This window comes from Puma concolor, chromosome A1 (assembly GCF_028749965.1).
Source record: "Puma concolor isolate L17-30 chromosome A1, mPumCon1.1.hap2, whole genome shotgun sequence".
Classification (NCBI taxonomy): Eukaryota; Metazoa; Chordata; class Mammalia; order Carnivora; family Felidae; genus Puma; species Puma concolor.
Window position 1 is genome coordinate 126598519 of NC_141667.1, and position 24256 is coordinate 126622774.

The following is a 24256-nucleotide window of genomic DNA, read 5'->3' on the forward strand; positions in this document are numbered from 1 at the left end:
CAGCCAGGAGAAGCTAAAAAATGCTATCAATGAACTGCAAAATAAAATGGAGACAACTACGGATTGGATTGAAGAGGCAGAGAAGAGAATAGGTGAACTAGAAGACAAAATTATGGAAAAAGAAGAAGCTGAGAAAAAGATAAAAAAATCCAGGAGTATGAGGGGAAAATTAGAGAACTAAGTGATGCACTAAAGAGAAATAATATACGTATAATTGGTATTCCAGAGGAGGAAGAGAGAGGGAAAGGTGCTGAAGGTGTACTTGAAGAAATAATAGCTGAGAACTTCCCGGATCTGGGGAAGGAAAAAGGCATTGAAATCCAAGAGGCACAGAGAACTCCCTTCAGATGTAACTTGAATCGATCTTCTGCATGACATATCATAGTGAAACTGGCAAAATACAAGGATAAAGAGAAAATTCTGAAAGCAGCTAGAGATAAAGGTGCTCTAACATATAAAGGGAGACCTATAAGACTCGTGACCGATCTCTCTACTGAAACTTGGCAGGCCAGAAAGGAATGGCAGGAGATCTTCAATGTGATGAACAGAAAAAATATGCAGCCGAGAATCCTTTATCCAGCAAGTCTGTCATTTAGAATAGAAGGAGAGATAAAGGTCTTCCCAAACAAACAAAAACTGAAGGAATTTGTCACCACTAAGCCAGCCCTACAAGAGATCCTAAGGGGGATCCTGTGAGACAAAGTGCCAGAGACATCGCTACAAGCATGAAACCTACGGACATCACAATGACTCTAAACCCATATCTTTCTATAATAACACTGAATGTAAATGGACCAAATGCGCCAACCAAAAGACATAGGGTATCAGAATGGATAAAAAACAAGACCCATCTATTTGCTGTCTACAAGAGACTCATTTTGGACCTGAGGACACCTTCAGATTGAGAGTGAGGGGATGGAAAACTATTTATCATGCCACTGGAAGTCAAATGAAAGCTGGAGTAGCCATACTTATATCAGACAAACTAGACTTTAAATTAAAGGCTGTGACAAGAGATGAAGAAGGGCATTACATAATAATCACAGGGTCTATCCATCAGGAAGAGCTAACAATTATAAATGTCTATGCACCGAATACAGGAGCCCCCAAATATATAAAACAATTACTCAAAAACATAAGCAACCTTATTGATAAGAATGTGGTAATTGCAGGGGACTTTAACACTCCACTTACAGAAATGGATAGATCATCTAGACACATGGTCAATAAAGAAACAAGGACCCTGGATGATACATTGGATCAGATGGACTTGACAGATATATTTAGAACTCTGCATCCCAAAGCAACAGAATATACTTTCTTCTCGAGTGCACATGGAACATTCTCCAAGATAGATCACATACTGGGTCACAAAACAGCCCTTCATGAGTATACAAGAATTGAGATCATACCATGCATACTTTCAGACCACAATGCTATGAAATTTGAAATCAACCACAGGAAAAAGTCTGGAAAACCTCCAAAAGCATGGAGGTTAAAGAACACCCTACTAAAGAATGAGTGGGTCAACCAGGCAATTAGAGAAGAAATTAAAAAATACATGGAAACAAGTGAAAATGAAAATACAACAATCCAAACGCTTTGGGATGCAGCGAAGGCAGTCCTGAGAGGAAAATACATTGCAATCCAGGTGTATCTCAAGAAACAAAAATCCCCAATACAAAATCTAACAGCACACCTAAAGGAAATAGAAGCAGAACAGCAAAGACAGCCTAAATCCAGCAGAAGAAGAGAAATAATAAAGATCAGAGCAGAAATAAACCATATAGAATCTAAAAAAATTGTAGAGCAGATCAATGAAACCAAGAGTTGTTTTTTTGAAAAAATAAACAAAATTGATAAACCTCTAGCCAGGCTTCTCAAAAAGAAAAAGGGAGATGACCCAAAGAGATAAAATCATGAATGAAAATGGAATTATTACAACCAATCCCTCAGAAATACAAGCAATTATCAGGGAATACCACGAAAAATTATATGCCAACAAACTGGACAACCTGGAAGAAATGGACAAATTCCTAAACACCCACACTCTTCCAAAACTCAATCAGGAGGAAATAGAAAGCTTGAACAGACGCATAACCAGCAAAGAAATTGAATCAGTCATCAAAAATCTCCCAACAAATAAGAGTCCAGGACCAGATGGCTTCCCAGGGGAGTTCTACCAGACATTTAAAGCAGAGATAATACCTATCCTTCTCAAGCTATTCCAAAAAATAGAAAGGGAAGGAAAACTTCCAGACTCATTCTATGAAGCCAGTATTATTTGATTCCTAAACCAGACAGAGACCCAGTAAAAAAAGAGAACTACAGGCCAATATCCCTGATGAATATGGATGCAAAAATTCTCAATAAGATACTAGCAAATCGAATTCAACAGCATATAAAAGAATTATTCACCATGATCAAGTGGGATTCATTCCTGGGCTGCAGGGCTGGTTCAACATTCGCAAATCAATCAACGTGATACATCACATTAATAAAAGTTTGATCCTGTCAATCGATGCAGAAAAGGCCTTTGACAAAATCCAGCACCCTTTCTTAATAAAAACCCTCGAGAAAGTCGGGATAGAAGGAACATACTTAAAGATTATCAAAGCCATTTATGAAAAGCCCACAGCTAACATCATCCTCAGTGGGGAAAAACTGAGAGCTTTTTCCCTGAGATCAGGAACACAACAGGGATGCCCACTCTCACCGCTGTTGTTTAACATAGTATTGGAAGTTCTAGCATCAGCAATCAGACAACTAAAGGAAATCAAAGGCATCAAAATTGGCAAAGATGAAGTTAAGCTTTCACTTTTTGCAGATGACATATATTATACATGGAAAATCCGATAGACTCCACCAGAAGTCTGCTAGAACTGATACATGAATTTAGCAAAGTTGCAGGATACAAAATCAATGTACAGAAATCAGTTGCATTCTTATACACTAATAATGAAGCAACAGAAAGACAAATAAAGAAACTGACCCCATTGACAATTGCACCAAGAAGCATAAAATACCTAGGAATAAATCTAACCAAAGATGTAAAAGATCTGTATGCTGAAAACTATAGAAAACTTATGAAGGAAATTGAAGAAGATATAAAGAAATGGAAAAACATTCCGTGCTCATGGATTGGAAGAATAAATATTGTCAAAATGTCAATACTACCCAAAGCTATCTACACATTCAATGCAATCCCAATCAAAATTGCACCAGCATTCTTCTCGAAGCTAGAACAAGCAATCGTAAAATTCATATGGAACCACAAAAGGCCCTGAATAGCCAAAGTAATTTTGAAGAAGAAGACCAAAGCAGGAGGCATCACAATCCGGACTTTAGCCTCTACTACAAAGCTGTAATCATCAAGACAGCATGGTATTGGCACAAAAACAGACACATAGACCAATGGAATGGAATAGAAACGCCAGAACTAGACTCACAAACGTATGGCCAACTAATCTTTGACAAAGCAGGAAAGAATATCCAATGGAAAAAAGATAGTCTCTTTAACAAATGGTGCTGGGAGAACTGGACAGCAACATGCAGAAGATTGAAACTAAACCCCTTTCTCACACCATTCACAAAAATCAACTCAAAATGGATAAAGGACCTGGATGTGAGACAGGAAACCATCAAAACCGTACAGGAGAAAGCAGGAAAAGACCTCTCTGACCTGAGCCGTAGCAATTTCTTACTTGACACATCCCCAAAGGCAAGGGAATTAAAAGCAAAAATGAGGGGCGCCTGGGTGGCGCAGTCGGTTAAGCGTCCGACTTCAGCCAGGTCACGATCTCGCGGTCCGTGAATTCGAGCCCCGCATCGGGCTCTGGGCTGATGGCTCAGAGCCTGGAGCCTGTTTCCGATTCTGTGTCTCCCTCTCTCTCTGCCCCTCCCCCGTTCATGCTCTGTCTCTCTCTGTCCCAAAAATAAATAAAAACGTTGAAAAAAAAAATTTAAAAAAAAAAAAAAAAAGCAAAAATGAACTACTGGGACCTTATGAAGATAAAAAGCTTCTGCACAGCAAAGGAAACAATCAACAAAACTAAAAAGCAACCAACAGAATGGGAAAAGATATTTGCAAATGACATATCGGACAAAGGGCTAGTATCCAAAATCTATAAAGAGCTCACCAAACTCCACACATGAAAAGCAAATAACCCAGTGAAGAAATGGGCAGAAAACATGAACAGACACTTCTCTAAAGAAGACATCCGGATGGCCAACAGGCACAGGAAAAGATGCTCAACGTCGCTCCTCACGGAGATATTACCCCACGCCACTCAGAGTGGCCAAAATGAACAAATCAGGAGACTATAGATGCTGGAGAGGATGTGGAGAAACGGGAACCCTCTTGCACTGGTGGTGGGAATGCAAATTGGTGCAGCTGCTCTGGAAAGCAGTGTGGAGGTTCCTCAAAAAATTAAAAATACATCTACCCTATGACCCAGCAATAGCACAGCTAAGAATTTATCCAAGGGATACAGGAGTGCTGATGCATAGGGGCAGTTGTACCCCAATGTTTATAGCAGCACTTTCAACAATAGTCAAATTATGGAAAGAGCCTAAATGTCCATCAACTGATGAATGGATAAAGAAATTGTGGTTATATACACAATGGAGTACTACGTGGCAATGAGAAAGAATGAAATATGGCCCTTTGTAGCAACATGGATGGAACTGGAGAGTGTGATGCTAAGTGAAATAAGCCATACAGAGAAAGACAGATACCATATGGTTTCACTCTTATGTGGATCCTGAGAAACTTAACAGAAACCCATGGGGGAGGGGAAGGGAAAAAAAAAAGAGGTTAGAGTGGAAGAGAGCCAAAGCATAAGAGACTCTTAAAAACTGAGAACAAACTGAGGGTTGATGGGGGGTGGGAGGGAGGGGAGGGTGGGTGATGGGTATTGAGGAGGGCACCTTTTGGGATTAGCACTGGGTGTTGTATGGAAACCAATTTGACAATAAACTTCATATATTGAAAAAAAAATAAAGTAAAAAATAAAAACACATAGTGACTGGGGCGCCTGGGTGGGTCAGTTGGTTAAGCACCTGACTCTTGATTTTCACTTACGTCATGATCTAACAGTTCATGGGACTGAGTCCTGCGTTATACTCTGTGCTGATGGCGAAGAGCCTGCTTGGGATTCTCTCTTTCCCTCTCTATCTGTCCCTACCCCTAACCCTCAAAATAAATAAATAAACTTAAAAAAAAATATTCTCTGTCAAAAACAAAACAAAATAAAACACATAGTGACTAATCATCTTGTTCTGGCTTTCAGTCCCAGACTCAGTGAATTTTATTTTTAGTTACCTTTTTTTTTTTTTGACCATTTTTAGGAGTCTGTGATTGAGATGGTGCTGTGCCAAGAAGGTAAGAGTCACGATAAAAAAAGGAACTTAGGATAGAAAGAAGCCTTTTCCTTATGTTAGGAAGAAGCTTTATAAAGGGGAATGCTTTTCTGTCAATTAGTGCTTCTTTGAGCACTGAAGTGGGAGTCACCTGGAACAAACATATTCATTAGAAGAGTCAAGGCTTAAGGACCAACTAGCAAACCTGTCATCCCTAGAATTTTAGAAAGTGAAAAATGATAGAATGATAGATCATGGTAGAGTGATAATCATTTTCACTTAGAAAATGAAGGATGATAATCAGGAGATATTGTAGAACCCTTTGAGTTCCCTTGTAAAGGCTCTGGCCTGACCTGTGTGAATAAAGATAGCAATAACTTCAGATCCTTTGTGGTAAAGACTTCTGGCGTTCACCCACATCTGGTTCTCTTCTTCTTTTTTTTTAATCATTAACACATTTAAAATTTTTTTTAATTCTTTATTTATTTTTGAGAGAGAGACAGCATGTGAGCAGGGGAAGAGCAGAGAGAGAGGGAGACATAGAATCCAAAGCAGCCTTCAGGCTCTGTGCTGACAGCTCAGTTTGAGCCTGACGTGGGGTTCGAACTCACGAACTGTGAGATCATGATCTGAGCCAAAGTCGGATGTTTAACCAACTGAGCCACCCAGGTGCCCCTAAATTTTTTTTTTTAAGTTTATTTATTTTGATAGAGAGAGTGAGTGAGTGAGTGAGTGAAAGAGCAGGGGAGGGGCATCTGTACTGTCAGCACAGAGTTGGATGCAGGGCTAGAACTCACTAACCATGAGATCATGACTTGAGCTGAAGCCAAGAGTTGGACCCTTAACCAACTGAGCCACTCAGGTGCCCCTGGTTCTTTTCTTCTAGGCACACTGCAGGGTTATAGTTTCCCATCACTTGCATTTAGGTAGCGACATATGAATATTTCTGGCCAATGAGTTGTGAGTGGAAGTGGTGCTTATGTTGCTTTTAGGCCAAAGTATTTAATCGCTGGTATGAGACTCTTCAGCTCCTGAAATCCTTGCCTTAGTTACTGAGAAGGTTGTGTATTCCAGATGGAATTCCTACAAGATGGTGGTACCTCACTGTCTTGGGTCCCTGATCATTACATATAGCATAACCCTGCCCACCCCCTTCAATCTGAGGCCTGGCCCTGAGAGATTGGGTGTTATGACCGTAGCATATACTAGCCTATCCTGACAGTATAACCATTCCTGCTCATTTCTCTCCTTATTCTTCTCTCCTTTTTTGGGACTTAAGAGAAACATTTATTTGCCCCTAGGGAATGGGTTGAATGTTATAGAGATATATTTGGGAGAGAGGGGAGAAGAAGACGGTGGATTTAGCTGGCAATAGTGATTATAGAATTGACATAGAAATGACATAAGGGCAGGAGGAAGAAGGAGAGATAAACTGAGAGATCTGTAATTTGTTCACCATCTCTGTGGGTATTATGGGCTGTTTTGGGGGGATTGTGAGCCGTAAATGCTGCTATCTGCACAGATTTGCCCATGTTTACCCCTTAGCCTACCTGTAGAAGCCTTCCTCCTGAGAAGGCTTTGAGTGGTGACCAAGCAGAAAGAAAACTGTTCTGGAAAGCTTGACAGTTAAATCCGTGATCAGCTTTCAAGGCTGAAGTTTCAGGGACTCTGACTTGGATTGTTCATACAGTTTCTTTGAAGACTCACTATGTAGGAAGAAGTCAGCTCTTGCAGCTTCTTTTCGAATGAAGTCTCTGTGTGAATTTGAGAATCCTCAACTATTAATCACTGTCAGTTCAGTTAAAGAATACATATTGTTTTAATGTAACTTATTCCAAGAATGCTTCTCACCAGCCTTCTCTTTTAATTCTCCCACTGATCTGCTCTGTGGCTGATAGCAAGTCACTTTCCCCTCTGGGCTTCAGTTCTCTCTGTAAACTGTTCCAGCCCTGACATTCTAAAGTTATGAGAGGGGAGAATAAGAATGTTCCCAATTTGTGGGTTGAAGATTCTAGAACAAGAGAGGGAAGAGTTAACTCTGATCCATGTTTAACACTTCAGAGGCTATTCTTGTTCCCTCACCCATAGGAGGGTGATAATGCAGTGTGTATGTGAAATTGCTTTATTTATTTATTTATTTATTTAAAAAAATTTTTTAATATGAAATTTGACAAATTGGTTTCCATACAATACCCAGTGCTCATCCCAACAGGTGCCCTCCTCAATACCTAACAGCAACCCTCGCCTCCCTCCCACCCCCCCCATCAACCCTCAGTTTATTTTCAGTTTTTAAGAGTCTCTTATGGTTTGGCTCCCTCCATCTCTAACTTTTTTTTTTCTTTCCCATCCCCCCATGGTCTTCTGTTAAGTTTCTCAGGATCCACATACGGATGGAAAGTGAAAACATATGGTATCTGTCTTTCTCTGTAGGACTTATTTCACTTAGCATAACACTCTTCAGTTCCATTCACGTTGCTACAAAAAGGCCATATTTCATTCTTTCTCATTGCCAAGTAGTTTTCCACTGTGTATGTAAACCACAATTTCTTTATCCATTCATCAGTTGATGGACATTTGGGCTCTTTCCATATTTTGGCTATTATTGAAAGCGCTGCTATAAACATTGGGGTACAAGTGTCCCTATGCATCAGCACTCCTGTATCCCTTGGGTAAATTCTTAGCTGTGCTATTGCTGGGTCATAGGGTAGATGTATTTTTAATTTTTTTGAGGAATCTCCACACTGTTTTCCAGAGTGGCTGCATCAGTTTGCATTCCCACCACCAGTGCAAGAGGGTTCCCGTTTTTCCACATCCTCTCCAGCATCTATAGAATCCTGATTTGTTCATTTTAGCCACTCTGACTGGTGTGAGGTGATATCTCAATGTGGTTTTGATTTGTATTTCCCTGATGAGGAGTGATGTTGAGCACCTTTTCATGTCCCTGTTGGCCATCGGGATGTCTTCTTTAGAGAAGTGTCTATTCATGTTTTCTGCCCATTTCTTCACTGGATTATTTGTTTTTCGGATGTGGGGTTTGGTGAGTTCTTTATAGATTTTGGATACTAGCCCTTTATCTGATATGTCACTTACAGCAATGGATAGATCATCTAGACACAGGATCAAAAAAAAAACAAGGGCTCTGAATGATACATTGGATCAGATGGACTTGACAGATCTATTTAGAACTCTGCATCCCAAAGCAACAGAATATACTTTCTTCTCGAGTGCACATGGAACATTCTCCAAGATAGATCACATACTGGGTCACAAAACAGCCCTTCATACGTATAAAAGAACTGAGATCATACCATGCATACTTTCAGACCACAATGCTATGAAACTTGAAATCAACCACAGGAAAAAGTCTGGAAAACCTCCAAAAGCATGGAGATTAAAGAACACCCTACTAAAGAATGAATGGGTCAACCAGGCAATTAGAGAAGAAATTAAAAAATATATGGAAACAAATGAAAATGAAAATACAACAATCCAAACGCTTTGGGATGCAGCGAAGGCAGTCCTGAGAGGAAAATACATTGCAATCCAGGCGTATCTCAAGAAACAAAAATCCCCAATACAAAATCTAACAGCACACCTAAAGGAAATAGAAGCAGAACAGTAAAGACACCCCAAACCCAGCAGAAGAAGAGAAACAATAAAGATCAGAGAAGAAATAAACAATATAGAAACTAAAAAAACAGTAGAACAGATCGATAAAACCCAAGAGTTGGTTTTTTGAAAAAATAAACAAAATTGATAAACCTCTAGCCAGGCTTCTCAAAAAGAAAAGGGAGAGGACCCAAAGAGATAAAATCATGAATGAAAATGGAATTATCACAACCAATCCCTCGGAAACACAAGCAATTATCAGGGAATACCATGAAAAATTATCTGCCAACAAACTGGACAACCTGGAAGAAATGTGAAATTGCTTTAAAGCTTCCTGCCTGGAGGCTGTAAGTAGCTTGAGGTCATTAACCTGGTTTCATTTGCTTCTGCCTCTCTTGTATATGTCATAGCTCTTGGTACAGGGTAGGTGCTTAGTAAAGTTTGCTGACTTGAATTGGAGTAAATACTCTGTGTTCCTTACAAACATTTTTTTTACAGCTTTATTGCAATAGATCAATATATGATAAACTGCACATTTTAAAGTGTATAATTTGATAAGTTTTGACATTTGTGTACACTTGTGAAGCCATTACCACAATCAAGATAATTAACATATCTGTTACTCCCAAAAGTTTTCTCATGTCTCCACTGTAATACCTCTCTTATACCTTCCTGCCCCTGTCTTCAGACAACCACTGATTTGCTGTCACTGTAGATTAATTTGTATTCTCTAGAATTCTGTATAAATGATATATGCAGTATGTATTTCATTTTCTTGGTGGGGAGGTATCTGCCTTTTTTCACTCAGTGTAATAATAATTATTGTCATTATTTTTGTATTTTATTTATTTTTTAAAGTTTTTTTTTTTTTTGAGACAGAGAGAGAGAGAGTGAATGGGGGAGGAGAAGAAGAGGGGGACATAGGATTCAAAGTTGGCTCCATGCTGACAGCAGAGAGCCTGATGTGGGGCTCGAACTCATGAACCACAAGATCATGACCTGAGCTGAAGTTGGATGCTTAACTGACTGAGTCACCCAGGCACTCCACTCAGCATAATTATTTTGAGATTCATCCATATTGTAGTCTGTATCAATAGCTCATTCCTTTTCATTCCTGAGTAGTATTCCATTATAAAAATATACCATGGTTTATTCATTCATCTGTTGTTGGACCTTAGATTGCTCTGGTTTTTGGCTATTACACATAAAGCTATTATGAACATTCATGTATAAGTCTTCGTATGGGTAATATGCTTTTATTTCTAGTAGGTGAACACCTAGGAGTAGAATATTGGATCAAATGGTAGGTGTCTGTTTAACTTCTAAGAACATGTCAAATTGTTTTGTAAAGTAGTTGTTATCATTTCAGATCCCACCAGCGCTTATGAAGTTTCACTTCCTCTACATCCTCATCCTCACCAACTCTTGGTATATGTCAGTCTTTTATTTTGACAAAGACCATTTTATCAGTTTGTTCTTTAAAGGACAGTACCTTTGGTGTTGTATTTGAGAAATATTTGGGTAGCTCAAGGTTGTAGTGTTTTTTACCCTGTGTTTCCTTCTGTAACTTTATAACTTTAAATTTTACATATAGGTTTGTGATCCATTTGAGTTTTTATATTGTATGAGATATGAAAAAAATCACCTTTTTTGGCATATGAATATTCAGTAGTTTTAGCCATTTGTTGAAGAATACTTTGTATATAATTTTCAGATGAAAAACATCTCTGTTAGCTCAGATCATTCCATTTTGCCAATAAGAAAACTGGCTTGGAGAAGTGAAGTGACTTGCTCAGGGGCCACATAGCTCATTTGTGTAGATCCAGGCCTCAAACTCATGTCTTCCAATTACCATTCCATTCGTTTGTTCACTAAGTTTTCTTTTTGTTTTACCCTTTCAAGTACCTTGTTCTTGAGTATTATCATTCTGCCTAATCTTTTAAACATTTTATTTATTTATGTATTTTGAGAGAGAGAGAGTGTGAAAGCAGAGAAGGAACACAGAGGGAGAGGGAAAGAGGGAATCCCAAGCAGTCTTCATGCTGAGTGGAGCCGCTTAACTGACTTAGCCACGTAGCTGCTCCTGCCTAGTTTTTAGAAGGGAGAACTGAGGCCTAAAACAGGACCATCACTTTAGAGACCATATTGTGAAGGTTCTTACCTCTTGAACCTCATCCTCTATTATTCTCCCCTCACTCCTGCTGCTTCAGTCTCCCCACTCTTCCTTGAATCCACCAGGAGCACTCCTGCCTCAGGGCCCTTGAACTTGCTGTACCCTCTCCCTAGACTCTCTTCTCTTAGCTATCCTCATGTCTTGTTTCCTTATCTCCTTCAAGTCTTGGCTCAAATGTCACCTCAGGAAAATCTACCTGAACCACACATTTAAAATTGCAAGCCCTTGGGGTGCCTGGGTGGCTCAGTCATTTCAGTGTCCAATTTCAGCTCAGGTCATGATCTCGTGGTTCATGTGTTGGAGCCCCACATTGGGCTTGCTGCTGTCGGTGCAGAGCCCACTTCAGATCCTCTGCCCCTGCCCTGCTTGCACTCTCTCAAAAAATAAATAAGCATTAAATAAAATTGCAGCTTCCCCCAAGCACCCACATCCCTTTTCCCCACAGTATTGTCTAGTCAGGTTGTGAAGTCATGTTGCGAAGTCAGGTTGTGAATTCAGGGGTGACAGGAGATTTCTTGTCAGAATGACACCAAGGCTGTGGCTGAGTGAAGGTGGAGAGTATTTTTCTACCTGATGAGGATTGAGGAAGGATGCTGAAAGCAGTTTGAAATCATCTGATTTTTTGTTTTTCAGCTATCATCTTTAAGAACTTAGAGTTTTCCATAGATTTTTAGCCTAACTCTGAGATCTGTGGGCTGGATCTGACACATGTAAATTTATAAAAGAGCAGTCTCCTCAGGGCTTATACTGGTGTCAGAGATTTTAATATTGCCACTATTTCTGTAGTCCCTTCTTTGGCCAGGCACTGTACATACATTATCTTCAGTTCTTACAACAGTCCTGCAAGGCAGGGATTACTCCCTGTCTTATGTATGTAACTTTTTAGGGCCAGGGATGTTAACGAAGCTTGCCTCAATTCACACAGCTAGTATCTGGTAGGGCCAAGATTCAAGCTCAAGCCTGGGTAGCTCAAAACCTGAGCTTTTCCCGCTATGCTTGGATAATGTGTTTCCCTTTCCTGTCCTTTTCTCCCCATGTACAAGCAATATCAAGTAACTACTCGAACATGGGGGTGAATAAGGAAGGCTACTCCAGTGTCCTCTCCACAGTTCTTCCAGGAAGGAGGACAGCAGCAATCCTTTTCTGTAGATGGCAGAACTGAGGCACAGAGGGCTTAAGCGACATGTTTAGGGCTACAAAATAAGTCTGTGGAAGAATTGAGATCAAAGTCTCAGGACTCCTGGCTCCCAGGTACATTGTTTTGCAATCCATGTCCCACCAACACCAAAGGCAATTTTATTGTAGATCTCAATGTATGAACAAATGGATGCTACTTGGGGCCTCTTAGAGGGGTGAGTAAACATCTGAGATCTGTGAGCTCTTTCCCCTCAGTTACTCTGTGAAGGAATTGAGTTCCTCTACACAGTACTGTAGGCCTAGTGTCCAATGAACTATTGACTTGGAAGATACATCTCACACTCATTCTAGCAAGCTAGATGCCTAGTGTTTTTGTGAGGCTCCAAAATTAGAAATAGTATCTGTTTCTGAGAGCTCCTGGTTGAAGCTCTTCCAGGAGCAACTCTGAAATCTTGGATTTGTACCTCTTTTCTCAGTTCCCTGAAATCAGAGAGGAGGGGTTTTCTTCAGAAGACTTATAGGTAAGGAGGTTTTGTCTGAAAATTGTCATGAAGTGTTCCACCATCATAGCAGGAATTCTTTATACCTGCCTTTCTGTAGGAGCCAGTGATGCCACTGCCAGCGTTCTTCATCATTTTGGGGTGCCTGGGAGCATGCTCATTCTGCATAGTAAGATGAATGGATACCATTTGGACACTCATTTCCCCTGAAAGATTTTCACCTGAGTGGAGTGGCATGGCCTAATGGTATAGCAGACAGAGCTGTTGGTCGGTGCCAGTCAGGGATGCTAGGCTTCAGCTACAGCTTTGAAAATTTCCCCATTTGTATAGTCTTTGTCATTGATCATGTACCTGAAGATTTGCTAGGAGACCTAGGGAACTAGATTGTGATGAAAAGGCATAGTCACACTCTGCTTCTTTCTAAACACTCCACGATGTTGTAATTGTCTGGGTACTTAAAGTTCCCCCTCAGACAGTGCATTCCTCAAGAGCAAGGATATAGTTTTACTGATCTCTTCATCTCTAGTGTCTAGCAGAGAGCTCGACAGGTACTTAGTAAGTGATAATTGAATGATGTTGGGGCGCCTGGGTGGCGCAGTCGGTTAAGCGGCCGACTTCAGCCAGGTCACGATCTCGCGGTCCGTGAGTTCGAGCCCCGCGTCGGGCTCTGGGCTGATGGCTCAGAGCCTGGAGCCTGTTTCTGATTCTGTGTCTCCCTCTCTCTCTGACCCTCCCCCGTTCATGCTCTGTCTCTCTCTGTCCCAAAAAAATAAACGTTAAAAAAAAAAAAATGAATGATGAATGAAGGAGGATGGGATTTTAGATAGATGAGGATTTACCCCTGTCTAACTTCAGGCAACTTGCTCAACTAATACTTCATTTGTAAACTGAAGTAAAATTATCTACCTACAAGAATGTTTTTAGGATTAAGTGAGTTAATGAGTAGAGGGACAAAATGAGTGACAGATGACCCTTTGGACTCTGTGATTCAGTAACACAGCTTAGAACACAGAATCACAGAATTACAAAGCAGTTACAGGCATAACCAGCCTCATCTTTGCCTGGCTAAATCCTAATCATCCTTTGGCTCTCAGTTTATTTCTTCCAGGGAGATTCTTTTATCTTCTTTCTGTCCCCATTCTCCCCAGTTTCTTCTACTCGTTGCTTTCATAATATTGTGTCTTCTTCTGTTATAGTACTTGTCAAAATTTACTTAAAAAAAATTTTTTTTTACATTTTTATTTATTTTTGATAGAGACCGTGAGTGGGGGAGAGGCAGGGAGAGCGGGAGACCCAGAATCCGAAGCAGGCTTCAGGCTCTGAGCTGTCAGCGCAGAGCCCGACATGGGGCTCGAACCCACAAACCACGAGATCATGACCTGAGCTGAAGTCGGATGCCTAACCGACTGAGCCACCCAGGCACCCTCAAAATTGACTTTTTTAAAAGAAGTATCATCTCTGAGAGACTGCCGTGAAGGCAGGGAATTAGGTCAATCTTGCTCACGATTATATTTATTCACATAGTAGATGCTTGTTAAATATTTATTGAATGAATGATGTGTTTTGCAGATGAAGAATCTGAAGCTTAGGAAGGGTAAGTGATTTTTCCAAACACTAAAAAAAAAATTTTAATGTTTATTTTTGAGAGAGAGAGAGAGAGCACACATTAATGGGGGAGGGGCAGAGAGAGAGAGAGAGAGAGAGAGAGAGAGAGAGAATATGAAGCAGGCTTTGTGCTATCAGCACAAAGCCCGACATGAGGCTTGAATCAATGAACAATGAGATCATGACCTGAGCCGAAGTCACTCAACCAACTGAGGCAGCCAGGTGCCCCTGATTTACCCAAACATTAAGCTAGACCCTTGTCTCTTGATTTCTTGTACCACAGCTGCCTCATGGCCAGGCACTTTGGATTCGTAGGTTTTTTTGTTTTGTGTTTATTGATTTTTTTCAGTTTTAATCTTTTTCTCTCCCATTTTAAAAATTATACAAATAACACATGTTTCTAGTAGAATATTTAGAAAACATAGATATCAAATAGGAGAAAGGAAGGGAGATTAGAACGCAAGATGAAATAAGGGAAAAAGAAGTAGAGATAGGTCACCAAAAAAATCCTGTCACCTGGGCATAAACACTATTAACATTTTGGAATATTTCCTTTCAGACATTTTTTTAGGTGCTACACACAAACGTGTGTACATGTGTGCACGCACACACCTTTGTATTTGTTTTTAAATTGAGAAACTTCACAGGAAGTAGAAAGGTGTAAAGCTTGAATTACCAGGAGACAGCTGTTTTGTAACAGTGTCCAGGAGTCAAGGACTCCTGCTGTAGAAAACCAAAAGGCATCTTCTGGGATCCCAAGATGAGGAAGATCGTTGCCAAATCAATAACTCAATAACTTTTGTTTCTGGTTTTATGTTCTCTTAATGGAGAGGAAGAATTTGGCTCCCTGAAAAAGATGAAGTTCTGTCCTGCCTTTTATAGAGAGTCTGATTTTTCTTCTGATGGGGTCATAATGGGCCCCGCTCTTCTGGAACTGGTTGCTCTGGAAGCCTGGCTTTGGATTTCTTAAAGCTTTTTGCTCCAAGAACCTGTCAACTTAGTTAATTGGAAATTAATAGAGAAATCTCTTTCAATCCTAGGATCTGCCCAGTTAGCTGACTCTTACTGGCATAACTGTTACTGGCAAATAATGTTTGAGCCACAAATAAGTACACTTTGCCCTTGAGCCTCGCCTACAACCAAGGTGTGTTTGCTTTTGTCCTCTCGCCATTGCAGGTTTCCTGAGCACTGGCTTTTATATTTCAGATGGAATTTTGGCTTTCTGCTTCTTCAGTTACTGAGTCCAGGAAGTACAGGTCCCATATGCTATTCAGATCCACAACCCACTTCCAAGCAAAGATTTGTTATCCTCAGATTTATTCTGCATCTCCAGCCTGCAAATATTAATTTATTCTCTACTTTGTGGAGATATTGTATTTGGAGATGCTGTAGCCAGATGCTGTAGTTGACACTGAAGCTACTTGGGTGAATAACACCCAGTCCTCCTTGCCTTCAGGGAGCTCATGTCTTGTAGAGCAGGCACACATGTAAACAGACCTTCAGGGTTCTACATGGTAGGTATACATGGGGTGATATAAGAGCAGTGACTAGGGGATCCTAACAGCCCTGGGGGATCAGAGGAGGTTGTTAAGAAACATTTAAATGGAGTCCCAAAGGATTCAGGATTTTCTGGTTTATTGATAGTCCCATAATCTCTGTGTAATTAGGATTATATCTTTCTACTCTCATTGGACAATTAATAAAAACATAGGCTTGAAAAACATTCAGGTATTCATTAAGTAAGTAATTACTGTCTAGCCGGCTTTTTAAGGAAATAATAACTTTTAGAATCTATATGTATTAAATGCTTTTCCCTTGCCTTGTCCTGTCCTAAATACTGAGGAGGGTACTGGACTGCTGGTATAGAAGGAATAATGGATGTAGGTCAAGGTCTCTGAAAGTTTTCAGTCCAGTTAGAAGAACAGATTTAAAATAGAGAATCACAGGCAACAGCCGACAACCAGATATAAGATGGATGCGTTCCTGTCGCCAGCACCACACATCTTGTTGCTTCTCCAGCAGGGGAGGCACCAGCCCAGCTTCCAGGAGTTTGGTAATAGAAATAGGGGAAAGAGACCTGCCTTGCCTTCCCTGGTCCCCCTAGGAATATATGTTAGTTTTCATTCTCCAATTTATTGCATGAGCACATTTATTGCATAGATGACTTCAGGGAGAATTGTAAGAATTCCTGAGCACTTCAGTTTTGAAATCTTGCCCCTTCCCCTTACTGGGGATACTTATTCTTCTCTTGCCCAGTATATTCTTACTTTGGGTATAGAAGTAAATTGAGAATTCCATTGTCACTGAGTCTGCCTTCGCTTACTTTTATTTAAAAAATTTTTAATGTTTATTTATTTCTGAGACAGAGAGAGACAGAGCATGTGTGGGGGAGGAGCAGAGAGAGAGAGAGGGAGACACAGAATCTGAAGCAGGCTCCAGGCTTTGAGTTGTCACCACAGAGCCCGATGCGGGGGTCGAACTCACAAACCGTGAGATCATGACCTGAACCGAAGTCGGTCAGTCAGCTGACTGAGCCACCGAGGCACCCCTGCCTTCACTTACTTTTAAATTTTTTTAAAGATTTATTTTTGAGAGAGAGAGAGTGAGAGCGAGCATGAACAGGGGAGGGACAGAGAGAGAGGGAGACACAGAATCTGAAGCAGGACCCAGGTTCTGAGCTGTCAGCACAGAGCCTGACGCAGGGCTCAAACTCATGAACTATGAGATCATGGCTTGAGCCCAAGTCAGATGCTTAACTGACTGAGCCACTCAGGCACCCCAGCCTTCAATTACTCTTAGCTTTCCTTTAGCCAGCTTTCAACTTAGCCAGAAGGAAAGCCTTCAGAACCAAGACAGTGAAAGTATATACTAAGGACTTTATATATACATAACTTTATATATACATATATGTATATGTATATATGTCTATATGTTTACATATATAAATATTTATTCTACAGAATACAAAGTTTATGGGATTAAAGATCGACTCTTTTCCCTGGGCTGACAAACTATGCTGTTCTTCCTCAGTATCAAGTGGGAGACTGCTTCTTTGAGTTGAAGCCTCATGCATGTTACTCTGTCATTTATGCCTTTTTCAGAATGTTTTATTTTCCATTGCAGAGAAGTGTACACTATATGCATTTAAACCACATTTGGGTATTCTTCATTTTGAATAATTTATATTGTTAATTTTTCTCTGTTAGAAATTGTTTGGGTATTATTCCTAAGGGAATCTTTAGAAATAGGCAGAGAGAACACGTAGAGGACTTGTTGCCAATGTTTTAGCATTTTTAAATTTAGCTCTGGTGCATTGGACAGATACATTCAGAATAGTTAATTTAGTAATTTTTTGAGAGCATAAATATTTACTCATCTCACTAATAGTCACCTTTTCTGGAAACTATTAAGGGTATGAACTACTACTCTTCAGTCCAAATTGATTTGAGGTCAGGAGATAGTGGAGCAGGATTTTTGGAGCATGGGCCACAGGACATGGTGTTTCCAAGGCTATCTGGCAAACATCATGAAGTTCTAGATTGATAACTAGTTTCTAGTCTCAAAAGAGACTCTAGTCTGTTAGGAGAATACAGGCCCATTAGGCAGGTGAGAAAATAAAGCCTTATTTCATTCACCAAGTGGCTCAACAGTAGACCACATTTGGGTGGACCAGACAGACCCCCAAATACTACAAAACGGAAAGTTGACTTTCCTGAAATTTTCACTTGTTTCCTCTAAGAAACGATTTTTACCTTTGCTACTGGGCCCCACAACACTTGGTTTATATTTCTATCATACTTTCTTTTCTTTTCCTTTTTTCTTGTTTATTTACTATTTTTTCATTAACGTGTTATAATTTGGACATTTTACTTTCTTTAATGTATTTTTTTATTGAAATATAATTAATATACAGTGTTCTATTAGTTTCAGGTGTGTAACAATTCAACCATTCTATAGATTACTTACCTAGTGCTTATCATGATAAGCATATATATTTTTAAATAGTATATAGAAATCAGAAATAAGTTTATTGAAGGGTGAAATATTTGCTTTTATGTAATTGTTGGAATTGTCTAAATAATTTACATATATATGTATTTCTAAAATTTTATTTTTTTAAAATTCCACTATAATTAACATATAGTGTTACATTAGTTTCAGATATACAGTATAATGATTCAACAATTCTGTACATTACTTGGTGCTCATTATAAGTATACTTTTAATACCCTTTATTTATTTCACCCACATCCCCATTCCCCACCTCCCCTCTGGCAACCAATTGTTTGTTCTCTGTATCTAAGAGTTTGGTTTTTTTGTTTGTCTCTTTTATTATTTGTTTTGTTTCTTAAATTCCCCATGTGAATGAAATCACATGGTATTTGTCTTTTCTCTGTCTGACTTACGTCACTTAGCATTATACAGAACTTCTAGGTCTATTCATATTGCAAATGGCAAGATGTCATTCTTTTTTATGGCTGAATAATAATCCATTGTACAGGGGTGTCTGGATGGTGCAGTTGACTGAGCGTTCTACTCTTGATTTCAGCTTAGATCATAATCACAGGGTCGTGGGATTGAGCCCTGCATCTGGCTCCATGCTGAGTCTGCTTAAGATTCTATCACTCTCCCTCTGCCCCTCTCTATAGCTCACACATGTTCTCGCTCTCTCTCTCTCACATAAAAAAAATTACAATTAAAAAATATTCCATTGTACATTTATACCCCATCTTTTAAAAAAAAATTTTATTTCAAGTAGGCTCCATGCCCAATGTGGGGCTCGAACTCATGACCCTGGGATCAAGAGTCATGTGCTCTACTGACTGAGTCAGCCAGGCACCCCCTATTTATATTACATCTTTATTCATTCATCTATAGACAGACACTTGGGTTGCTCCCATATCTTGGCTATTGCCAATAATGCTTGGTTAAATGACAGTAACATAGGGGTGCACATATTTTTGAATTAGTGTTTTTGTTTTCTTTGGGTAAATACCCAGTAGTGGAATTACTGGGTCATATGGTAATTCTCTTTTTAATTTTTGTAGGAATTTCTGTACTGTTTTACACAGTATCTACGCCAAGTTGCATTTCCACCGACACTGCATGAGGCTTCCTATTTCTCTAGATCCTTGACAACACTTGATATTTCTTGCCTTTTTGATCCTAGCCATTTTGTTAGGTATGTAGTGATATCTTAATGTGGTTTTGATTTGCATTTCCCGTCCATCATACTTTTTAAGTAGCTGCTTCTAGACCTTTGCTCTCCTACCTGTCAGAATATAAGCCCCTTAAGGGTGAAAGCATGCATTAAAAAATTTATTTCACTACTTTTTTGAGGTAAAAATAACCAGAAGAAAGACTACTGTTGATAGTTACACATTAGTGACTTTCATTTCATTAAAGCTTAAGACAGGTTTAGAAGAAAGACAAAACAGTTTATAGGAGGAACTAGCTCTTAGCCTGGAGCCAGAAATAACACCATAATATTTAATCATAGATTGGAAATATCTTTTGAATGATCAGGGTGGAGGTCAAGGTTAGAGGTGCATGTGTGTGGATGAGGGGTGGGGGTCATGTAAGAAGTTGATAAAAACCTTTTAGTGTCTTGGTTAGAATCATTTTAGTAATGGAAACTGACTTTACCCAGCAGGTAAAACATCATATTACATCTTAATTATAAGACTGACACTGTCTGTCAGAAGAGACAGAAAAAGGTTATCTAGGGAGAATTGACTGTTTCCTGGGCTGAGGGGCTACCGTCTTGTACCTTTAAAATTCTAAGCTGCACCATTTGAAATTGGTGTTTAGATAATAGTTTTTATTTGCAACTAATACTGTGAGACTTACATTTTATTTCATTTGGGTGCCCTGCAGTGCTTTTGTTGTTCATTTTTTCCAGTGATAGAGTAGAAATGCTGAAGGGAAGAGATAGGGAGAAGGAAGGAGGTAGAAGGAGAGGTAGAGAGAAGGAAGAAATGTTTCAGGAGGGAAATCATGAAGGCTGATGTGAAAGAAAAAAAAAACCACAGTGGAAAAACCACAGATAATCAAAGATACATTACCTCTTATTCAAAAGAAAGAAGGTACAGTTACATTTTTGACAGACCAATAAGCTGCAGCTCAAATGTAATAGTATACGGGTGATTTATCCAAGGAAGAGATAAAGCTGGCCATGATTCAGTAGAAATCCCTGAGCTAATAGCTATTGAATGGTAGTAGCTTATTATTATTATTATTATTATTATTATTATTATTATTATTATTTTGAAAACAGTCTAGGGGCAGTTGGGTGGCTCAGTCGGTTAAGTGTCAAACCTCAGCCCAGGTCATGGTCTCATGGTTCACAGGTTCAAGCCGTATGTCCGGCTTTCTGGTGTCAGAGCACCAGAGTGCTCTGGCTCTTTTGTCTTCCTCTCTCTCTGCCCCTCCCCTGCGTGCGTTCTCTTTCTCAAAAATAAACATTAAAATGGGGCGCCTGGGTGACTCAGTTGGTTAAGTGTCCGACTTCAGCTCAGGTCATGACCTCGTGGTTTGTGGGTTCGCGCATCACGTCGGTCTCTGTGCTGACACCTCAGAGCCTGGAGCCTGCTTCGGATTCTGTGTCTCCCTCTCTTTCTGCCCTTCCACTTCTCATGCCCTCTCTCTCTCAAAAATAAATAAACATTAAAAAAAATTTATTTTTAGAAATAAACATTAAAAAGAAAGAAAGAAAAGAAAACAGTCTAGCTGATTGTCCTATGTGATACTGTGGGGATAAGGGATATTTAAAAAAAATTTTTTTTAGGGGCGCCTGGGTGGCGCAGTCGGTTAAGCGTCCGACTTCAGCCAGGTCACGATCTCGCGGTCCATGAGTTCGAGCCCTGCGTCGGGCTCTGGGCTGATGGCTCAGAGCCTGGAGCCTGTTTCCAATTCTGTATCCCCCTCTCTCTCTGCCCCTCCCCCGTTCATGCTCTGTCTCTCTCTGTCCCAAAAATAAATAAACGTTGAAAAAAAAAATTAAAAAAAAATTTTTTTTAATGTTTATTTACTTTTGAGAGGGGGCGGGGAGGCACAGAGAGAGGGAGACACAGAATCTGAAGCAGGCTCCAGGCTCTGAGCTGTCAGCACAGAGTTCGATGTGGGGCTAAACTCTCAAACCGGGAGATCATGACCTGAACTGAAGTCAGAAGTTTAACCAACTGAGCCACCCAGGTGCCTCTAAAGTTTAAGTCATGAGATTTATGAGAAGTTTAAAAAAATCTGGAGCTAATTGTAAAAGTGCTACTGATGAAGTCCCTTAAACCCAGTAATAGATGCATCATAACTCCTATTTAACATACATAAATAATTAGGGATAAAAAGCCATTTGATAATTAAAGTTCTATATACATTAGCTATTGATAAGTTAGTTAGGGTGATGTCTAGCATAACTGGAGTGCTGACGAGTTTGTGGTCTGTTCTAATGGTGCTTAATAGCGTTGTTAGTGAAGAAAATGTACTGTTAGCATAAACTAGAGAATCTGATTCAGGCATGGGAAATAATTACAATACTTAGTTTCACTGTCATTCAACTTGCAATCAAACTTACTTTGTTGACTAATTAATAGGTTATGATGGGGGCTTTCTGACTTGGCTAATTAATTGAATGGTTACATGGTTGAAAGTTAGAGTTCCCAAATATGAAAGTGAAATGTCTTGAACACTGAGAGGTACAGCAGTGCTTTTACTAGGCTTATAATTAGTAATACCTTTTGTGGGCATGCCATTGAGTAACAGCTTCTGGAAACTTGTTCCCTGGCCAGCAGTGCTGCTTGCCTCAGTTGCTTTCTCATTGTAATTCTTTGCCCTAAATGATAACAGCTAGTTTGAGTTACTTAGCATTGTTCTCCTCAGAAAAAAGGGATGGCGTGTGTGTGTGTGTTTTGGGCAGATATATGGCACGCACAGGTCTGGCCTAAAGCAAAACTCGGTAGTGTCAAGTTGCTCTCTCTTGCTCTCTCTCTCTCTCTCTCTGTGTCTCTCTTTTGGTTCTAGCTTCTTTTTATGCATCTTTATGCCATTATCTCTCCATCTTTCATTCAAGAACATCTTTAGCATTGTTAATAATTTTTATATACCTGTTGATGCAAGAGCCAATCTTAATGATGCCTTGGATTCATTGATGTGCATAGTGGAGATGGCAGTATTTTCATATCTTTCCCGAGGTGCAAAGCACCAGCAGTGGTGAATAAGCACTCCCAGATCCTTCTGGAAAGCTTTGTTGAGAAATCCAGAAAATAGAGGATTTATGCATGTGGAAACCATAGCAATCAAGTGGCAGACAGACTGCAAATACTAGGTCCTGGTGACAGCTCATCAGCACCTCGTGATACCAGTCAAAAATAACATTGAAGATGTTCAAGGGCAACCAGCAGGCCCTAAAGGTCACCTCAGTGGAGATCAGTATCGTGTTGATTCTTTTGTTTTCATTGAGCTATCGCTTTCCCTCTTTCCTGTCTTCCTTCTCATTTCTCCTGTGGAGGCAAGTAACAATCTTCAAGTAGTAGATGAGGATGAAGCTCAGAGGGATGTGATACTGGACCATAAACATTAAAGTGGTGAAGAAGAGCTGGTTTATTTTGGAGGGCCAGTTCTCTATACAGGCTGCACCATGGATGTAGAGGTCATTGGGGAGAGAGGCTCTTAAAAGGCTGATCTGGGAGGTGATAGCACAGGAAGAAGAGAAAACAGCCAAATCACTGTGATATCCCAGTAGACATGAGATACACTGGGTTTCTAGTCATAGGGGTTTACAATCAGCTGTTACCTTTCAACAGTAATTAACACCTGTGAGAATATGGACACAGAGTTGGAGATACCCTGCACATAAGAGCTGAGCTTGCACATGGCATCCCCAAATATCCAGTAGTCCATCAGAGTGTACATGGCAGTAAAGGGGATGCACATGACACATACCAAGATGCCAGAGAAGGACAGATTGGCAGTCAGTATACTGATGACGTTTTGAGCTTTTCTCTGCTTCTTAACGATGATAGTGATGAGAGAAAAGTTTCCAAAAAGGCCCACTATTAAGACAACAGTATAGGCTCTGAGGAATAGGAGCAAGGCTAGAGAAGGAAGCCGAGAGGCCTCAAAGTAGAAAAAATGCAGAGTTGTTGCTTTCTGCATTGGTTTTATTAGATGCTGGATAGTTTAGAAAAAGTTCCATTATGTTAGGGTTGTAAGAAGACATTTTGTTAGCTTATTTTGACCATGATTTCTTGGGAAGTACTTGGCTCTCAGGCTTCCAGTGAGTAATTAGTAGGGTTTAATCTTCCTTGATCTTTACATGTGCTCCATGAAAATGCACCAATGACTTGAATATCCTCCTTAGATCTAAAAAATGAAACAGAACCCAGAATATTAGTGCAAGTTCTTAACAACCTGAGAGGACATAGAGAGATGGGTCTGGCCTCTCAGTCCTTGCCCTTTTTCTCATCTCAGGGTGCTTGATTTGTTCCATCAGTATAGTATTGTTTTTTAATTTCTTTTTTTACATTTATTTATTTTTGAGAGGCAGAGAGAGACAGAGCACAAGTGGGGGAGGGGCAGAGAGAAAAAGAAACACAGAATCTGAAGCAGGCTCCAGGCTCTGAGCTGTCAGCACAGAGCCCAATGTGGGGCTTGAACCCACAAACCATGAGATCATGACCTGAGCTGAAGTCGGATGCCCAACCGACTGAGCCGCCCAGGTGCCCCTAGTATTTTTTTTTTTTTAATTTAAGTTTATTTATTCTGAGAGAGAGAGAGAGTGGGGGGGGGGGGGGGGAGAATGAACATGCAAGCAGGGGAGGGACAGAGCGACAGAGAGAAAATCCCAAGCAGGCTCCATAGTGACAGTATGTAGGCT

General features: G+C 40.0%; 1 protein-coding gene and 1 pseudogene across 12 annotated transcripts in view; one reads left to right on the forward strand and one right to left on the reverse strand.

Moving 5' to 3' along the window:
* KLHL3 (kelch like family member 3) overlaps positions 1 to 24256 on the forward strand; it is a 279397-nt gene that overhangs the window by 76725 nt on the left and 178416 nt on the right. The window lies entirely within an intron of this gene.
* On the reverse strand, positions 21998 to 23575 carry LOC112860665 (neuropeptide Y receptor type 6-like; annotated as a pseudogene).